This window comes from Colius striatus, chromosome 4 (assembly GCF_028858725.1).
Source record: "Colius striatus isolate bColStr4 chromosome 4, bColStr4.1.hap1, whole genome shotgun sequence".
Classification (NCBI taxonomy): domain Eukaryota; kingdom Metazoa; phylum Chordata; class Aves; order Coliiformes; family Coliidae; genus Colius; species Colius striatus.
Window position 1 is genome coordinate 44,959,866 of NC_084762.1, and position 21,927 is coordinate 44,981,792.

General features: G+C 36.1%; 1 long non-coding RNA gene across 2 annotated transcripts in view; it reads right to left on the reverse strand.

Annotated features, from left to right (window-relative positions):
* Positions 1 to 21,927, reverse strand: part of LOC133625358 (uncharacterized) — a 148,820-nt gene that overhangs the window by 92,522 nt on the left and 34,371 nt on the right. The window lies entirely within an intron of this gene.

Sequence of the window (21,927 nt, forward strand, 5' to 3'; positions counted from 1 at the left end):
ACATTTATTTTCTGTAAATGCTAAGACTGACCTTTGCATAATTCCTTACATTGAAATACACTGAGTAGAAAAATAACCCTAAATATATACATATAGAAAAATATACCCTAAATATTTTATATCTATAAAACCCCCTTTTATATATTAAACATACATATAACTCTGAAATAAATCATAGAAACATAGAATCATAGAAGAGCAGGGTTGGAAGGGACTTTTAGATTTCATCTAGTCCAATCCCCCTGCAGAAGCAGGTTCCACCTAGATCAGGTTGCATAGGAACACATCCATGCGGGTCTTGAAGACTTCCAAGGAAGGAGACTCCACAACCCCTCTGGGCAGCCTGTGCCACTGCTTCGTCACCCTCACAGTATTGGTGAGATATGTCTATTTCCTACCCTCTTCATAAACAAGTGTACTATCAACCTCCTTTTAGAAGTATGTGATTTTGGTGAAGGCTAGAAAAGTGATCTCTCTGTTTAAAGAAGATACCATCCCAAAGTATCTAAGGGCTCAGAAACAGTAGTTCTCCTGTGTGAACCAAGATGAACCAAGGAACAAGACAGAAGAGCAATTAAGAATCTGGTATCTCTCCATGACAGCAATTTAAGCCAAAAACCGAAGCCAGCGTTCACTCATGTTACGATTTCCCAGCTACACACTTACTTAATGGAGTATAATTGTTCATCAGGAAAAAACTACCTGGTTAGGAAGCTTTTAACGTTTCTCAAAACCAGTGAGTCAAGTAAATGTGTAATTACTGTCTGATTAAAATGCAAATAGTTTACCTACAAAACTATTTGTGCATGGTCTATTAAAAGATTGTTTTTTGTTGTGACTTTCTGTTTGTAGAAATGTATATTCTGTCAGTTTTTTAAACTTGTCGACCTTTGCCAAAATCTGACTGTAAAAATTCATGTGAAAAATAATCTATTTTAATGAAATACAGCATGTACTGTTTTAAAATGTGTACTTTTTAAAAATGGAATTTTAATGGAGGAAAAATTAGTGTATTTCTAAAGAATGTCTTTGGAAAGGTTAAAATTTTGTGGTTTAATTTTAATCCTATTTCATAGACTCATAGAATGGTAGGAGTTGGAAGGGACCTTTAGAGATCATCTAGTCCAACCCTCCTGATGAAGCAGGTTCACCTAGATCAGATCACATAGGAACATGTCCAGGTGGGTCTTGAAGACCTCCAAGGAAGGAGATTCCACAACTCTGGGCAGCCTTTGCCAGGGCTCCCTCACCCTCACAGTGAAATAGTTCTTTCTTATATTTAAGTGGAACTTGTTGTGTTCCAGCTTCATCCCATTACCCTTTGTCCTGTTAGTATCTACTATAGAAAAAAGGGATGTCCCAACCTCCTAACACCCACCATTTAGATATTTATAAATGTTAATAAGATCTCCCCTCAATCTCCTCTCTCCAGACTAAACAGCCCTAGTTTTAGCCACAGAAATGACCTACATGTAAGGTTGTGAAGACAATTTTTGAGTCAAATTTAAAATTTGCAGATCATAAGCATTCTAGATTGCCTTCAAACATGGAAATTTGTGGGATACCATCTAAAAAATTGATGGATTTAATGGAGCCTGAAATATTTTAATTACCTCAAAGATATTTATGATGGGTTGACCCTGGCTGGACTCCAGGTGCCTCCAAATCTGTGGCTCTCTGTAGCTGCAGTTGCACAGGATTTTTTTGTTCCCCTTTCTTAAGTCTGTTGTCCCAGAGGCACTACCACTGTCACTAATGTGCTAGGCCTTGGCCAGTAGTGGATGAATCTGGAAGCCATCTGGCTTTGGTTCTGTTGGACACAGGGGAAGCTTCCAGTAGCTTCACACAGAAGTCACCTCTATAGCACCCTTGCTGTCAAAATCTTTCCAATGATTTTCTGAAAAAAATTATATGTAATTCCATAATCCATTGTTCTTTCAAAAGTAAAATTCCTATTTCCTTCTATTGAGTTGCATTAGTTTTTAATCGTTATTAAAAAAAAAAAACCACAAATGCAGAAATAACATAAATTGAAAATTTATTTTAAAGATGGATGATCATTCCACCTTTTCCATAGTCACTTATCTGCCATACCAAAAAATGGGATAAATTTTTTCAGACATATGTATGCATATACTAAATCTTCTCTTCCAAGGTTCTTGAGGTCTGTGCATTGTTTTAATATTCTAATTTCATGCTTGTGCTTTCAAACTTTTATGGAGTCTTTTGATATTATAGAACTTTGAGTCTAGAATAAACTTAGGGACAACAAATAAGATGGCAGACATGTTTCATTTTTCCTGAAAGCTATTATACTTTCCCTGAGAGTATGGCTTGTGGCTCAATCCTCTGTTGAATAGAGATGTTGAATCCTGAATAGTCATCCAATTTTAAGTTTTAAAGTAGTATTATCTGATATAAAAATATTACATTCTTTTTATTTTCAGCTTGAAAATGGAGAGCAAGTAAACTATTCCATTTTTTGACTGATAAGTGATTTATTATTCTAAAGCATTAGTATGATGAGGCTGAGAATGATGAGAATGGAAAGAACTGCAATGACTATCTCATGGTGAAGCATTGGACTCACACTCAGGCAGATGTAAGGCAAATTACCCGTTCCCTATCTGTCCCCATTGAGGTCCTTGGCAACCAGTCTTTTCTCTGTGCTGGATTTCTCATTTCTGCACCAACAGATAAATGCTTTTCTTTCATTTATTTCTCTCACACCTCAAGAGAACTTGGATTAGCTAATGATATTTTCATTGTCATCAAATATTTAAAATATATTGGACACAAACATAAACACACATACACAACAACTTACCTTGGTTACACTCATTACAATTTTTTCACAAATCTCAGACTTCTTCCAATTTATTATCACTAAAATGTACTGGTGACTCAAGCAGAGAAATAATTCACTTGAAAACAGCTATTTGCCAAACTGTGAATCCAGTAAATAATGACCAGAAAGGGTCAAGTAAGGTTTAGGCTAATCTTAGCAACACCTGAAGCTAAAAGATAACCAGTAAACAAAGAAAACTGAAACAGAGTTAATGAGAAGAAGTAAGTTAATGCCTGGTGTTTCTTGAAAGGTTTTTTTTTTTTTTTTAGCTTCTCTGTGGGTTATGTGCATTATGGCTTGTTTGTGGATAAGCCATGAATTTTCAGACAGTGAGCTAATTTTCAGATTATACAAAAGGATGTTATGCTATGAAAGAGGGAATTAGACTATGATGACTGAAATACATGGCAGTCTTATTTGAGTTTCCCCTTTGTATGGCACAATCATGCTACATAAATGTTTGTTGTATTTCTTATTCTCCTTTATTGTTCCCCCTTTTAGGGTTCCCCTTAAGAGATGACAGGGAAAGCTAAGAAAATTTATGATTTGACCCATATTGATTGTCTAAGTCAGAGAGCTGCTAAGGACTCTAGGGAGACTCTCCAAGTGACTGTAATTTTATACAGAAATCTCACGATATTTCAAGCAAACCTGATGAAAAAGAAACCTGAACTAGCGACTGAATATAGCATTACCTAAGGGGTTTGTGAATCATGCTTAATTTTAAACAAGGTATTTCTCATACTTAAATATTGATAAAATATTTTTAATATTCTTCTTAATATGGATAACTACAAAAGTATGGTAGCTAAATTGAATGATGCTCTAAGAGACTTAACAAAAAATGTATTTATATATGTTAGGACTGCCTTCTCGACTATAATTCAGATTTGTTTTAAAATTTGTGGAAGTGAAGTCAAAATTGACTTTGGATTTGATTATGCATCCTTTTCCTAATTACTTCCACAAAAAAACACCCATGTGGTTTTGTAATACAGCCTTGCATAATATAGGACAGAATATAGAAATATAGGACATCATTCTAAGTGAGAAAACATGAACTGCAATGCAAACAGGGATAAATGTTTCTGTGGCTGAGAGACAGGAGCACACATCAGAGACAGGCTTTAGTGTCCTACAAATGTCAGATTTGACCTGTGAACATTTCAAAGAAACAGTCTGGCAGGTTTTTTTATCCAAAGGGACCCTTGACAACACTTTGACAAGAGAAGAAGTAGTTCTATATTATGACAAGAGATCAGCTACTGAATTGAATATAGGAAGTTTTTATTTTTTCATACAACATCAGCACACAAAGCAATATGTATTATCATAATGGCAGGCAATGGTACAGATACACTATTTGTGTCAGATGCAAAGTACAATCTGCATTTTTAAAAACATAAAAAAATAATCCGGAAAGAAAACAGCAATAGAAGGAAAAACAAAGAATATTCAGAAAAAAAAAAGCATGATGTAAAGGACTGTCTTTCTTCTATGCTGTGTGTGCTAAGGAAAAAGCTCATTCTCAGTCCTTAGGAGATACTGGGAAAAATTGACTGCAACCAACCTAATTTCAAATTGAATCACCCCAGAATCACTTTGTACCTCATAATATGTCAGACTGCTCAGTCCTATTCAACAGAAAAAGGAAACAAAGGCTTATCTTAGTTTTCCTCAGATTTTGTATTCACTGACTGTGGCTTTTCTAGAGGAACTTCACAGATTTAGACTGAACAGCAGTGGAAATGGCTTTGCTGAAATGCTGAACTGGCAGAAGACATTTGCAGTCTCTTTTATTTGTGGCAGACTTACATGGACATAGTTTCTCTAAGTTATGTTTTTCAGCAGCCTTTGTCTAGTAACATGCTCTACCTATACCTTACTTTTACATTGCTATATATAAACAGATTTTAGCTTGAATATTGCAGTGCCTGCCTGGAAGTAACTAGTTTTTCCTCAGCAAATTAAGAAGGTAAATAGATGGGAAAGAATTGACTCTTTAATCTCAATGCCAGGACATAAACTCCTGGTAAATTTATCATGGTTCACAGGAACAGCATTGCTGAAGTTAAAACAGCAGGTTACATCACAGCAGGACAGTCCTGGACCAGCCTTCGGGGAATGAAACAGCTGTGGGATTTTTCTCCAAGGTTTGCCAAAGAAAGAAAAAGTTCCTGCTTGGGTCAAACGGAACAGGTGAGGGCTGTTCCTGACAGAGGTTCCCTTTGAAATACCTCCCTTTGAAACAGTGATACATGGCTATAATTCTTCCTGCTGCTGACATGGAAAGAGAAATGCTGAAGGCTCCCTGACAATGGCTGTTGAATGATGTTGACATCCACAGTGCAATCCTGTTTAGACTTTCCATTGGCTTTAAACTTTTCTGTTTCTACATTAAACATTTCCTTAAGAGTGAATATACTATTATTAAACTGTATAGCACCAAATAAAATGTACAAGGAAGGTCTGGCTGTCTTATCAAGGATATATCCAGTTGTAGCAATTTTTCTTTGAGTTTGAAAACATCATAAAATCATAGAACTGTTTGAGTTGGAAGGAACCATAACGATCATCTACTTCCAGTCCTTCTGCCATGGGAAGGGATACCTTTCACCAGACCAGGTTGTTCAAAGTCCTATCCAACCTGGCCTTGAATGCTTTCAGGGATGTGACATCTACAACCTCCCTGGGCAACCTGTTACAATGCCTCACCATCCTCACAGTGACAAACTTACTCCTAATATCTAAGCCAAATGTACCCTCTTTTAGTTTGAAGCCATTACACGTTATCCAATCCTACATATCCTTGTAAAAAGTCCATCTCCAGCTTTTTTGTGGGATCTTTTAGCTACTAAAAGGTTTCCCCAGAGCCTTCTCTTCTCCAGGCTGAGCAATCTCAACTCTCTCAGCCTGCCCTCACAAGAGAGGTGCTCCAGCCTTCTAATAATCTCCCAAATCTTCAAGTTACACAAGAGGCAAGGAGAGTCCAGAATAAGTCCAAACCAGTTATCTGTGCTGTTAACTCACTTTTTGAATGTAGAGAATTACTTAAATATTAGGCAAAGTCATTATTACCTAAAGTCAACATAATTAGGGCCTAGAAATGTGAACAAATGATCTTATTCAGTTCAGGATTTCTGCTGCTCTTCTCACTCTGGAATTTAGGAGTTAGAGCATTTTTGTTGGTTGTTAACCCAAGAATAAGGACCTTCTGTAGAGCTGTGCTCACAGTGAGGAATTTTATGCAGGAAAGTAAAATTAAGACAATCTCTACCACCTACTGAATAGTATTTGAGTATTCAACATCTTGTTTCAGACAAAATAGCTCTCTCAGATCATATACAGCAGCACTAACATGAGATGGTTTAGTTTTCTTTGTATTTTTCTCTTTATTTGACTAAAAAAATACATGAAAACCTCCAAAACCTAATATTTACCTTTTGCTTGATATTGCTTACAGCACTAATATTTCCTACCCTGTACCTTAACAAGCTGTACCATAAGAGTCATAAATATTTTTCCCCATCTCTTCATGTACGTACTAACTAGCATCCCATTCTGTGATTCTATGATTTCATCTTACTGTGTGCTTCAAGGTCAGATCAGGAATACTTCCACCACAACCTTCTGTTCTTTCTCAACATACTTCTCTGATGATAAAATTAGGAATGAGAAAAAAATTGGCTACCACTAACACACTGGAAGTATTTCCATTTATTTCAGTAGGCTCGGGATGTCAACTTTAGTTCCTCTTTTTTGTTGGTGAATGAAATCCTGATGAGAAAAAAAGCTGCATTTTTGTCATTAATAAAGAACTGTTAGTATGACTTAATATCCTTTTCCATACATTGTTTAAAAGGTGCACCTTTTTCTCCTTAAAAAATTTTTCGCTTTCCCAGTTGACAAATTTCAGATAATCTTAAATTTAGACTCAATGGCCTCACTTCTCAAGTGGAAATAACTCATAATACAAAGGATTAGTCTTTTTGAGACTGGGGGAAGTATTAGCTTATCACTGACTTGCTGTTTTAAAGATACTGCAGCTTGAATAGCTTCCCACTGCTTTTTGCCTCTTCCATCCCCTCTCACTGCATGGTCATAAGTGTGCTACTCAGTTAAAGTCAGTACTCAGGTTCACAAATAGTCTTCTTTTCAAAATTCTGTTGCCATAAATAAGGAGTAAGAATATAGCTTTAACATACAGAATCTGCAGTCTTTGTCAGTGTTCTCATGTTCACATGTATAGATTGATTCTGGACTTGTGACATATAGCCAAAGATTTTTATTTTCTTTTACCCTGAAAACACTGATATTCTCTTTTCCATTTGTATTATCAAGGAAATATTTTAGATCTCCCATGACTTTGAGTAATCCACATGGTAACTTTAGCTTGGTTTAGAAGTCTCTGCATTTGTCTGAATTTACTCATTCGTTCAGATATGTATCTGCATCATCACAGAAGTGTTTGGAAGAGATTTTGGTTTGTGAATTCCTAATTTTCAGAAGTCCAGCTACTACTTTAAAGTGGAGTTTCTGTGAGTTTTTTTTTCTGTTTTATTGTGTCTACCCCATAAACTGATAATCTTCACATGGCTCAGAAAGAGTAAATATGAAATTTTTAAGTCAATTCAGTACCCTGTTTCCCAGATAGAGATCCCTAAAATACATGAGATGTTTTTATAAGTTGCAATGATGGTTTTGCCTCCTTTGCCACTAAAGAGATCATAGTCCCAAAGACAGTAATACAAATATTAAAAGAAATAACTTCATTTGTGAGTAGTAGAGACAATGCTGTAAACCAAAATCCTAATCCTTTGTCCCACCATCCTTTTTAATAAGATTCTCCTGCCCAGTTGCAGCAATATGCAGGCCTACTCCAGAATATATATTTTATCTACATTTTACCAATATAAAAAGTTTGTAAAGACTGAAATCTGAAAACAAGTTATCGACAGAAAAACAACAACAAAAACTAATATAAAGATATATGATAAGAAAAACTATTTTAAAATCAGTGCCATATCACTTTTAAAAAAAAATCTTAAAATGAAACTGACTCTTTTTTTCCTAGGGAAATTTCTAGAAAGAAATAACATCCTGTAGCTGAACCACAGGACATATGTAGCAGGTAGGTGCTATAGGTCCATTCCTACCCTTGTTCTAACATAATCTGGGTCCTTTCTATCACTCATTACAGAGTTTCTAGCCCAGGCTTGTTATGCCAGCTCCAAAGGCTCTGACTGTCCTAGCATAGACAGCAGGCATCATCCTTGCTAAGTAATACATGAGACCTCGATTCTACAAAAATCAATCCCCTTTCATTCCCTTAAAGCATGAAAGGTAGATTGCATCTGAGAACAGGGTTTTCTTATTCCTGGGCTTTCAAACCAGCAGATGAAGAACATTCTCATCCAATACTTTAACAGCAAACACAAAATGAACTGCCATCACAGGTAGTGCAGAGTTTTGCTGGCAAATATAGAAGTAATGACAATTAAAAAAAAATCTTTTAAACCTCTTTATTATTATTATAATCACTGTGCTCAACACAATAGCTTTTCACCTGTTTGTTGCTACTTCTTTGAGAGTCAGCATTCTTTGCTATAAAATTTCCCAACCTAAGGCTCCTCAGAGGTCCCCAGTCAATTCTTGTCAGCTGAAGGCAACTGGATGGCCACCCCTCACATCTCATCAGTTTCATTTACTGAATAGGTGTTTTATTTCTGATACGCCACAAGACTATCTCCTCTTAAGAAGAGCTGAACTCACCACTCTGAGAGTGTCATAGACTCAGCAAATTGGCAGTGAGCTTTCTCTGGCAAGCTGAGGAGTAGTATCAGTCTTCTGCAATGATGCTGTTAATGCAAATTTTCTGCTCTGCATGAGTGAGCCTGTTGTCTGTCTCCACGATAGCCATTCTATTCCTCATTGCCTTTATGTAGGAGGCACATGGAAATACATGAAGGGGAGTTCATTCACTTCCAGACCAACTTTAGATCTTCCATTTGATGAGCTGTCTACAAACCACAGTGCATTTTTACAGTCTGCCATGCTAATCAATCCTGTCTTGCTATCCTTTTGTGTAAGCTTGACTATATTCAGGTATAATATCTTAAATTTTTAATGTTCTGTACAGAAAGGATGGAAAATAATATTTTTTTCTATCATCTTTGTTGATTACAATCTTGCTTCTTCAGTCACCACTGGGGAAAGCTCTCATCTTGCTCTGCTGGGCTCTCAGCCCCTACTACCTCATGTCCCTTGCACAATTTCACTCACCATACTTCTTGGTTTCAGAGAGTAGTCCATCTCTGTGTTACTCCTGCATCTGATCTCACTCAGCTCTAGTAGTCTACATACATAATTATAAACTCAAAAAATTAGAATGGAAATAAATAACAGAATGAGTTGGGTTTTTGTGAAGCTGTTTCTGGTAATGGGGAGGGGGTTGTAATGGTGGTTCCTGTAGGAAGTTGCTCAAAGTTAGACCTACCTCTGGGGCTGAGCCAATTGGGCAACTCCATGATCACTTTTTAAGAAGAAGAAGTTGGAAGAGGGGTCTTGTTTGTTTGTTGTTTTTTTTTTTTTTTCCTGGGAGGTAGCGGGAGGAGATCTTAACATGCTGGCTATATTTTTCTCATCATCGTGCTCTGGCTTTGCTTTCTCTCTGTTCTGTTTCTAGTTGATAGTAGAGTAAATTGCTCTTATTTTCTTCCCTAAGTCAAGTAGTCAAATCTGTTTTGACCAGAACCATAATTGGCAGTGAGCTCTCCCTGCCCTTGTCTCAATCCACAGGGCCCTTGGTTGTCTGTTCTCCTCCCATCTCATTTGGGCCTTCACTATCTCACAGCAGATGCAAGTGTGTGTAAAAAGGGAGCATGTGGCTGTGTGGTGCTTTGTTGCCAGCTGAGCTTAAAGCATGACACAGAATTAATGAAAAATAAGAAGATATGAATTCTAGTACAAAAGCAGGACAAAATATTTATAATCTTCTACAGCAGCTACACCATACCAGTGTAAGAAACTTTCAACATAAAATACATAATCTGTATAGAACTCATATTCTCTATAGAAGACATTATCTTTATTGGCAGTTAACCTTAGATATGGATGTGACATGCCCTAAAATTGCAGAGGTTCACCAAGTGCTTCTCAGCCACACCAGTTAACTTTGATCCCCTTCAGAATATGGCAGCCATGTTAAGAGATGAAGTCTCTTAATTTCTAAGCACAATGTATCCAGATTTCTATATTTTCTATGCTTGCTGTACTTTCTGCTTTCTTTATATGATACTACAGATAATTTCTATACTTTTTGGTATAAAAATAAAATTTTAATGTTTAACTTCCAGAAGAAAACGAAGTATGAAAAATAAAGTCAATATTCCTTAGAGCATATCACTGGAAGCAACCTCTAACAAAAATTACACTCCGCACTCAGCATTTTTTCTTCTTCTTCAGAGTCATTGTGACATTTCCTGAATTTACTGACAGGTAAAAAGCCTGTTAGCATTGTCAGCACTACAGAGTCAACAAAGCTATGGAAAAGAGAAGAGAATTCTGCTCTTGATACATTACCAACAAAAGCAACAGCCATAATTCAAGTATTGTGGGTTTTTTTTTAATTTTAACTATTTTACTTATTTATTTAACTATTTTATTTTTTATTTATTTATTTTAATCAAAGAAAAATTCTACATATTTAAGAAGCTGGAAAGTCTAGCATTAGCTGAGAGATACCTAAAGAAAACTTGTATTGAAATTTATAAACTATGTATGCTATTTTCCTGTATTTTCTTTTTTAATCCCCATATCTTTCAGAATCTTTTTATCAGAAAAGAAGAGCTGGCTCAGTAGCCTAAGTTTTTATATAAACTGGATTTAATCTTTAATGACTTTAATATTATGGTTATTTATATTTACTCTAATCTCTTCTTGAAAGAGATGCATCTGTGAGTAGAAATTTATAAAGCAAAGAAAATAATATAAAAAGAGGTTGTAGAAGCCTAATTCCTGGAAACTTCAAGGTCAGGTTGGATGGGGCTCTGAGCAATCTGATCTAGTTTAAGATGTCACTGTGCATTGCAGGGGAGTTGGACTAGGTGACTTTTAAAGGTCTCTTCCAACACAAACTATTATACGATTCTGTAATTCTAAAATCTAACCCAAAATACTATTGGATTAAAAATGTTATTGGATTGTTAAAAAGGCCTCTTATTCTATAATGATACTCAAACTGTCCATCTGATAGTCCATATCAGGCAAATAAATTTCTTCCAGTGAGAAGTACAATGCACTCTGTCATATCATCGTGGAAAGATTAGTTGACCGCTAATCTGGGTTTGGCAGTGAGTGGAATTATGGAGCTGGATGACTCTCTTCCAGGGGTGAACACTGATGCTACACGGGAGATACAAATCAGCCAAAGGTGTGTAGGTGCCATCGTGCTTCACATCTTTCTCTTAATTTCACTTGCTTGGGGATACACAAATCTTCACAGTAGAAACCGATGTTTCTAAACCTGATGAAGTTAAAAAAAACCAAACAACTAAACTGATGAAACTAAATCTCTTTTCAGAGATGCCTTACCTTGCTCCTCTCTGGACTGTGTTGCTTCCACAGCCCCTGCAGCCTATCAGGGAGGCAAAGTTACTGTAAATCTCTTCAGGAAAAGCCAAGCAATTGCTTTTTTATGGTTTCATTTTCAGAGTCCTGTAGGATCGTATTTTATATGAGACTAGAGTCTGCTTCAAAACCAACAGATCAACTCTTTTCATTCAAAGCTGTCCAAATTCTAGCAAAAGAGGAAAAAAAACCCATGGTTTTTTTAATATATATACTTCACTGCCTAGTATCAGACATATCTATTCCAAAACCAGCCTGCCAGTAAAAGACAAAGAAGTCCTTTGCTTATTGTGCTACAATTAGTTCTCTAAGAATTCTAAAGACAGTCTCCCATCTTTCCAACCTAAATGGTTCACTGTCTGCTTGCAAAATTTAAGAAAACCAGTAGTTTTATGATATCTTTTCTGACATTCACTCAATTAGTTCTCATATATGTGTCTTGTATTAGGTCAGGACATATCTTGCTGCCATTTCCAACTGTGCAACATATGTCTGAATTTTCACATTTGCTTCACATTTGCTTCACACAGTAGCCTTGAGAACCAATACTAAATTTCAAAAATAAAAAAATAAAGAATTGTTACTCAATTTAGTTCCTTACCACTTTGTGATTAATAAGGATACTTCATAAGAAACAAATGTAAAAGTTAGGAACATTCAGCTACTTTTATACTACTTACTTTTATAATGTTTTATTTCAGAAATCCCACTTGTGCTTTTCAGTCACCGGGAAAAGGAAGAGGTGACATATTTTGATTTCAATCCTACAAAGAAGATTGATATTTTAATGGTACTCTAAATGTTTACTTCGCTGTAAATCTTCTGTCATAGTGGATAAATAGTAAGCTGTCACCTGCTTTTTTACCCCACGTTCAAGTGAAACTCATTAACTAGATGATCTTCCCTATTCTACTGAGATAGGATTCAGTACTGTGTAATTTGAACAAAGAAAGTCATGTCACAGACAGAGAGGCACAGATGATTTTCATGTTCATTTCCATTTCCAAGTATCTCGCACTGAGGCATGTTTTTTAAAAGTTAAAATGATGTTTTGCAACCAAGATTACAAGAAAAATAACAAAATCCCAATAGTCAATCCCGAATCATCAATAGTCCATTAGAAACAAATAGTTCAGGTTCATTAGAATGTCTCTTATTTTGTAACAAAAGTTACTAAAATTAAAACATTAAATATCAAGAATTTAGTGGAAAAGTGTAAGAATAAATAGCGGAAAAATAAACTTATCTTTTCATCAGAAAATGAAGTCTTATTAAAATAATTTCTTGGGTCTGGGCCACTTTTGACTACATTTTAAACAAAATAAGTTAAAATTAGTTTCTTCTTTTGGGGGTTGGACTAGATGATCTCTAAAGGTCCCTTCTAACCCTACCATTCTATGATTCTATGATTCTTCTGCTCTTATAATATCAAACATGCTTGGTTTTACATTAATTTCTGAAAATATTTCAACTTTGACTTGAACACAGCAATATGTAATGTAAACATTTCATTTAACATATATGTTGAGAAGAAAGAATGAAAAAGAGCATGTTGATGGTCCTGAATCAAAAATCTTTTACATTTTCCTTCTTTTGGAAATACCAGTTTTGGAGAAGAAAAAAATTCCAGGTATCTGGTTTCCCAAGGGATAAAATTTCTTGGTTCTCAATTGGAATCAAGATTTGTTTGGTACCTGAACTGAAGACAAACTTTGGAAACTTAGAAATATAAATATGCCTTTCACAAGGTTTTACAATTAAGACAAAAGCATTGTATCCCTCCTCACAATTAAAATCTCACTCCACATTAACAGTGAAGTTTTATTTAACAAAGAATCTACAATGTAACTTAATTTATTTGGGGATCCAACTGATGGTTGTATTTCAGAAGAGCAATATGTTACTGCCTGAAATGACTCCCATATAAGAAAGCAATAACAGGGTAAATAGACTCTTCCATTGCTGCTTAAAAAGCCATGAATACATTTTGTTTGGTAGGAAAAAAAATTGTCAGAAAACATCAATCAGTATGTACAAAGGAGGTAAATATATAATCAATAGCTGTGGCCGTATTTATACTAATCTGTAGTCAGATTCTATTTTCAGCAATGTTAGTCAAGAATAACTCCAGAGGAATTAGTGGCAACATGCCACATGAGGAACTGAAGAGTTATTTTTTTCAGTTTATATCTGACTCAATGTCATCAGTGACTTGTGTTGTAATTTTTTAGGACTGATGAGACAAGAAAATAAAGTACAGCTGCTGGACATACAGGTCTGGTCTATCCCACATAAGGATGCCCAGTGTATAGAGCTCAGAGATGCTGGCAACAGACTCTGCTTAGAAGCAATATACCCTTGGAACCAGTGAGAAGCAGAGCATAGCTTACACCCTACCTATACAAAACAAGAAAAATACAAATACAGCACTGAAAGATAAACAATCCCACAATGACCTAAATCAAGTAGCCACCCAGGAAATGGACTGTGTAAAAACAGAGGCTAGGAATCCTCTCCATTCAGCTACAAGTCAGGAATCAAAGGCTACATTTTTAATTGTCTCATGTCTTGCAATAGAGAAATTGAATTTGCACTTTCAGCATGGCTTCTGTTTAACAAACATTTAGAATTGACTTAAATGTGTAGTTTTCAAGATATGGCAGTTAGATTAAATGAATTCCACCCAGCATGTCTAAAACAGCAGCAGTAGTGTCTTGGCATAAGAACTTTGACAACTGCAGTGAGGGAGAAGAGACTTCAAATGATGTCAAAGAGGCAGAGAACACTTTCCATATGTATACAGATACATGTTTGCTTTCCTCTCCTGATATAGGTTGAAGGTACTATATTCTTCTTAGCTAACAAAAACTTGAGCTTTGAAACACTGCCATGTGCCACTGCAAATTTTGCTGCATGCTCACAGCAGCAAAGGCATTAAGTTTTTATTAGGATTCAGGTTCACCTGAACATACTGAAACTCCAAGGTGGGGCACAGTGCTGAGGTCAAGACAGGAAGCTGTTTACAAGGTCATTTATGGGCTACAAAGATCCATGAGTTAAAAAGGCCGGAGACGTATGTATCCACTAATATGATGATCCAATAAGATTATATAGATGTATAGGAGATCCATGCAAAAAAAAAAAAAAAAAAAAGGTGATTGTTTTCTAAACAAGGAAAATAGTTACTGTCTTTTTAAATAGTCAGACATGACAACTGGCCTTAACTGAGTCACTCAAAATTATATGTGTGTGAAGACTACGTATACAACATGGCTTACTTATCTGAACAACTAAATAAATGTCAGTCAAATCCATGCTTTAAATTGCCTGAGATTTCTAGCATTAAAAAAAAACCAATCCAAATATTGTGTCCCTGCACAACAGGAAAGCCAAACCACTTTCACCAGATGCGAAGCATCAGAAGAAACACTTTATTTCTTTATGTTTAACTCTCCTTGAAATTACTATTTTTCAGCATTCTGCAGTATGCCTTGAAAACCCAAAGCAGCCTCCTCTTTTATTCTCAAGCACAGTTTGAAGTGTCTGAGTGGAAAAAAGTTCACTTTTTCAAATCACCTCCATACTGCCATATCCATGAAACTGAAAAAGAGAGAGAGAAATCTTTAGGAACATGATTTGTCAGCACTGCATGGCCATTATAAAGAACAGTTTGTTCATATTATTTCCAGTGGACAAATATGTCATTCAGGATCTTACCTTACGCATACTTAGATAAAACAGTTGATTGTCAAAAAGACTTGTATAACTTTAGCATACTAAATGTGTTCCCAGAGATTTTCCCCAATTTCTTACATAAAATTGATGTCTCCTATTGATATTCCTCATTTTTGGCATCCTTCTCAGATGTAGTTCATTGTACACAAGCAGGGAGGCAGAAAGCATGTAAGGACTACAGATCACAAATAGAAATCATCATGGTCCTTTGCATCAGCCTGGGACTCCACCATGGTTAGGAGTACACCAAAGAAGCCATCTACAAGAACACAAGTTTGTTGTTTTAAGTCTTAAGCATGGGTGTTTGTTCTGCCTGGGATTTGGTTATCTGTAACAGTTGCTCACAGCTCCCTCACCTTTAATTTCTATTAGTCAGAGCTGTAGTGCACAAGGATCTGGGCACTATAACTCTGAATTGCCTCTGAATTTGAATCAGTAACTGCTATTCCTCAAACATTATCCTTATAGAATAAACTGCAATCACTATCCATAATCCCTACCCTAGTCAGAAAAAAACCCCATCACTCAGATTCACTAACATGGCTCCCACAATATTTTATCAGTGCCTGGACATCTCCAAAACTCCTTGATTAGTAACTATGCTCTAGACATCAGCAATAAAACATGCTACAAATGCAGCTGTACCTTACAATGCTCTTGGTGCTTGGATCTATTAGACATCAAATGCGATGATTTGGTAATTGCTCCAATGTATCCTCTTTACTAGATATTGTAAAGCCTTTCTGACACTTTCAACTAATCTGTTACTCAACCAATCTGTCAGTAAAAATTAGAGTTTGTGTTCCTGCAATATGAGCTTTCCTTTTGTTTAAAATTCACTATTCTTTAGAAAACTGGAAATCATTCCTCCTAAACACCAAAGAACTGATTTTACCAAAAATGCATATCCAATGTCTTTGCCTTCTGCCTTCATTCACTTCAGAGATAGATATTCCCATGGATATTTATCCCTTCTGGAATATTTCCTTGCTTTGCTTCCAGCAAAAACTTTATCCTCTCTAACAAAACAAACAACCAAAAAACCAACTTCATGCAGCTTTTGATGATTATTGCTTTGTCATTTTGATGCTACTTCTGTTTCCTTTTGTGTGCGAAGCACAACCCACCAGCCTCATTTTGCCTACAAAAGTTATTTCAAACAACAAAACACTGTGAAAGCTACAAGACATACAGAGAGAGATTGCTTTTATTTTTATAAGAATGGAAAAGATGCTATGAATGAACTTAAAAATATAGTCTAATTGTTTATGTCCTTTTAAATAGCTTGTTTGACAAACATATATTTTTGCTTAAATAGAATTTGGAAGTGTCACTTAAAATATCCTATGACTCTACTGTGACTGTTTTTCAAAGCTCATGAGTGGATTTTATATGGATCTTAACCTCAAGGCAAAATAGAAGATTTTTTTTAAATCTGCTTAGACATCCATACCAACAAATGTATGCATTTGCAATTATTTTAAGTAGTCCTTCAAATAAAGAATAGGTATGGTGCTTGCTAATGTTAACACCATGTTATACGTTCAGGTAAATGTATGTTCACTTACCTGAATACACAATCAGTCATAGGTAATTTTTCCTCTTTCTTTAGAAAAGGCTATTAAACCCAAAAACACTATTAGTTTAAGCTTAGCATTGAGAAATTACACTCACTGGAGTAAAGAGACTCAAAGACTGGTTTCCAGAGCAACCCCTATTCAGCCAGCTTGCACTTTACACATCTCCCAAAGCTTCTGCTCACAGCTGGACTAAATCTTTACTGTTACTTCTGGTTGCAGAGAGTGTCTGCAGTTGTTTCATCCTTTTGCAGGCTGCAGCAGCTGTTTTTTCCAGCCACCAGCTGCAAGCTGAGAAGAGCCCAGCTCAGACCCCTCTTAACAACTCTTCTCCAATTCTAGGACCTCTCTCATGAGCTTTCTACAGCACAGTCCACTCTTTGTCCTACCCCATGTATGTAGCTATACTCAATCTCTTCTGTGACTCTTCCTTGGATAGTAATGTTTTTTCCCCAAAGGCTTTAAATGATTATTCTCATCCACCAGGGTCCAAGCTGGCCCTGGTCTTGGTGGTCTCCTCCAGAGAGCACTGAGGATTTAAGGGCTGAGCAGCTGCAGGGCCAGAGACTCCATTAGAAGTCATTAGAAACCATGAAGATGAGGGCCTAAACTCACATGTGAGAAATGCTGGTTAAAATCTTGTACCCCTGCAGAAACAATACTGAATTCTCCTATTTAACATCCCTAGGAGTAATAAAGGCTTCTATTCACACCAGCCAAGCCCTCATTAAACATATGCTACCCCCAGATTCATATATGTAACTCCCACTGAAACAAACAGTAAATTTAAGCTGAATTTTATCATGTTTATGTAAACATTGACTACTTGATTTGATCTCGGTGCTGTGAGCTTGAAATCAGTTAAGCTAACATTAACCATAAACTTTCTATACCTTTGACATTGTACAGGGCCATTTAAAACTGACTACTACATTGCCAACTATTTAAAAAATGATAATAATTAATTGGTTAATAAAGGACCAAGAATTTTCTCCCAGTAGAGCCAAATACCGTTGTAAAATAACCTTTAAAACAAGTTATAGTTGTGGAAATACAGCCATCCCTGTTAAGCCTACTGACACGAGGCCCAGCTCTCCAAGACCGCAGGCCAGGTTACTTATATCTCCTATTTCTCTAATACTCTCAAAGCCTGCTTTGAAGTGTCGGATTTTCAGCTGAATATGGGAAGGATCAAGCCAGCTCATGAAAGCAATGGGACAGTCTCTTTCCTAACTGACTCAGTGGAAATGCTTTAGTGGATGTTTGGGAAACACATCTGATGTTTTCCACAAACCAGTGCAACAGGATGAAAAAAAGTAATTAAAAATAAAATTGGAAGCAATTAGAATTCCTTCCTGAGCATGTAACACAGTGTTACAGACAAAGCAATACACAGAGGTAATAGAAATAAAATCAAATAAAATCAAATAAACAGTTTCTTATTTTAGTAATATGAGAAGAATCTGTTAATAACAACTTTTTAAAGAGAACTTAGTTTTCAGAGTAAAATCTTCAGAAAACCAGTTTTAGAATACATAGTAGTTGAATATATTAAATAATAAAAAATATAAACCTAGCTGCTATATATTATTTACATTTCTAAAAGACTCATCATGACTCATTATTTAATTCTGTTAGATTAACTTAACTTCATGATCTTGACAGGATTAATACTGTTGTCATAGATCAGCAAATACTCTGAATGTTGCTTCCTGAGTCCCACAAAATTTAAAACATTGATGAAGAATCTGCTCACATTAAACAATGTAACACCATCTCTACCCTATGTTCAACACTCATCCAATCACCGTTGGGACTATGTTACAACATGAGAAAAACTTAGCTGATTCAACGCCTTCTTCCTCATTTCTCAAAAAGTTTGCTGATATTTCATCATTTGGTCTCATTTCTCATTTTATCATTAAACTGCAGGTTCCTGGAGTGAAAATCTTTGTTCTCTGTGAAAACCTTCACACTCAATTCTGCCTTTAAACATTAAATAACAATGGGAAGGGAAGGGAAGGGAAGGGAAGGGAAGGGAAGGGAAGGGAAGGGAAGGGAAGGGAAGGGAAGGGAAGGGAAGGGAAGGGAAGGGAAGGGAAGGGAAGGGAAGGGAAGGGAAGGGAAGGGAAGGGAAGGGAAGGGAAGGGAAAAAAAAACCAAACAATGAAGGCTATGAAAAAAGTTTTCCTCTTGCCTTTGGGATCAAAGTTTGCTTGAAAGTTTGTTCTTGGAAGTGGATGAGCCCTCTTTTTATCTAGAGAATTCAGGAAAGTGTCTTTAGTCAGGATAGTTTACATTCATTGAACTCCATTCAGCTATAGTTTGTGAAATGTAGTTAAAATTTAGCACAATTTTCTTCAAAGAGTAGTCCCATAGACTCACTGAATTTCTTCACTGGGTCAAAGGATAATGCTCTCTCTTTCCCAGCACAGAGTTTTAACAACCCAATCCTTTCATGTTAAGAAATGGAAGGATGAAATATTTCCGTATATGTATGGATGTTATGAAAGCATAAACTGCACAAAACCCCATAAACTCAAACTTTGCCCACGGTGGTCTGGAATACAGCCCTAGAAGACTGAAGATTACACCTTGATGTTGTGCCAAAACCAAATCACATGGCTAGACAGAAAGTATATTTCTACTTTTCCTAGAATTCATTGGATTTCCTATTTTTCTGTCTGCCATCACTGTCATTTAAATTACTCAAGCAATTTAAATTCAATGTAGGTGGCAGCAATAAGTGTTAAGTTCAACAAACCAGCTTTACACTTACTTGCCTGGAGCTTCTAAATATTGGAATCATTTGATGAAAGTTTATGAATTCATGGTACCTGTTTTGAGCTTCCCAATATGGATTGCAGAATTTAAGTGCCTTACTGTGTGGTGTCTGAACAAATCGTTACTTTCTCATCCTGAAAACAGTATTATGCCTACAAAGGAGAAATTGCTACAGGAAAAGGTCTGCTGATTCACTACTGTTTGACCTGTGGTGTCCATTTAGATTTGTGCTGCTACAGTGATTTAGTTCCACCTTAGAAGATAATGAGTCAAAATTTTATTTTTGTTTGTTGTGCAGGTATGTACTGCAGGATAAATATCTGGAAAGCCAAGGTCAGGGAACAGAAGAAGCTGTCATCATCATTTTATGATAAGGATGTTATTTTTTCTTTCTCTTCAAAAAAAAAAAAAGAAAAAAAAGGAAAGAAAGAAAGAAAAAAGCAAAAGAGTATTTCTGGCAAGAAACATTTTATAACAAATTTTAGATAAATTTCCCACTACCTTCAAATGAGAATAAGCTGGGATTTATTGTTTTTTTTTTCGGATAAGTGATCTAGATATCACTCTGAAAGCTGGATGTAACTATATCTCTGCTAAACACTTCCTCTACAGTCATTAAAAAGACACAGGTAGATATAACAGGACAAATGCACGTGAGTGTTTTGTCTGGTTAGAGTCTTAACTGACCTGTGCATTCAGCTTTCAGAGAAACCCTAAAAAAGCAGTATCAGTGAATATAAAACTGAGAAAGGGAAAAGGACCCTGCAGTCTGCAGTGAGCTGTTCCTCAATATGCCTCTCTCAAGTGTATGCATGTATGTTACCTACACCAATATCCTCCCCATCCGTGCGTGACTAGTCCGTCTCAGTTCTTTAGTAGGAATGCATAATAAAGGAAAAGCAGAATGTCATTCATGCCATTACTGCTGCAACAGGATATGGTCAGGCAGTAAATTAACTTTGCCAGACAACTGAAACTGGCAGCAGATATTCCTTTCCTTTCCTTTCCTTTCCTTTCCTTTCCTTTCCTTTCCTTTCCTTTCCTTTCCTTTCCTTTCCTTTCCTTTCCTTTCCTTTCCTTTCCTTTCCTTTCCTTTCCTTTCCTTTCCTTTCCTTTCCTTTCCTTTCCTTTCCTTTCCTTTCCTTTCCTTTCCTTTCCTTTCCCTTTCCCTTTCCCTTTCCCTTTCCCTTTCCTTCCTTATTTTTGTCACCATGTTGTTTTTTCATACTTCAAAATTAGTAGAAGTGGTACACAGTGCCTTGTTCAACTACCACAGCACTGAGATGCTGTTCACAACAGGAATTTCCAGTTCTCATGATGTAACCAGGTGGAGTGAATGAACTTTGCTTCAACTTATACTCACTGAAGAGGAGCACAAGTGCTATTGATTGGCAAGTTAATGTTAAAACCTTGAGAGCAGAAGTGGCTTAAATCATTTCACCTAAAGATCTCTAAAGAAACTTCTTTCATATCCACCAAATACCTCATTAACTGAATACATTTTAGTCCCAGGGTGCATGCAAGACTTCATTCTGCCATAAAAATTTCCCATTGGCTTAGCTGGTACAAAATAAAGCCCTAAAAATTAAACTGACTTCAGAATGTGATTACATTTCCAAATGTCTTACCAAACCTGGAGTTTTAATACTATGAGATATACAGTATAACCTTTTTGTTATCATTCTAATCAAAACATTCAAAGGGTGTAATTCCTCTGATCAAATATTTATCTATAATTTAGACATATAGTAATATAATTACCTCTTGGAGTCAAAGGAAATATATAGTTATGAGATGTGATGCATCCCATCCTAATGTAGACGTCAAAACGCCAAAACAGGTACTCACATTCAAACTGTAAAGTAGCCTGTTCTTCTCCATTAACTCAGAAAGGAGTATGGGCAACGTCCCATGAATCCATACTCACAACTCATTGAAATTATTCTCATCAAAACCAGAGTCTGAAGCAGAACAACATCCCCACAAAAAACAACCCAAGATACAGGAGAACATCAAGAACTAAGGAAGAGGATCAGCACTGTACCAGCTTGCACTGTAGAACAGTAAATCTCTGATGAGTCCTCCTGCTTCGAGTAATTTGATTGCCTTCAGATTAAAACACATGATGAGGCAATCTTCTTTTAATATGCCAGAAGTTATGATCTAAGGTAAGTACTGTAAATATTCATACTATGTTCTTGGCATTCTGTTCTCTACAGCCACACTGTTCTGCAGGAGGCTCAGCCCATACACAATACTGTCTTAGAGGTGGTGGCATTTCAAATAGAGTTCCATCATTCTGCATAAGTACTTTGCTTAAAATATAAATATTTCCCTGTGACACTGATTGATGCA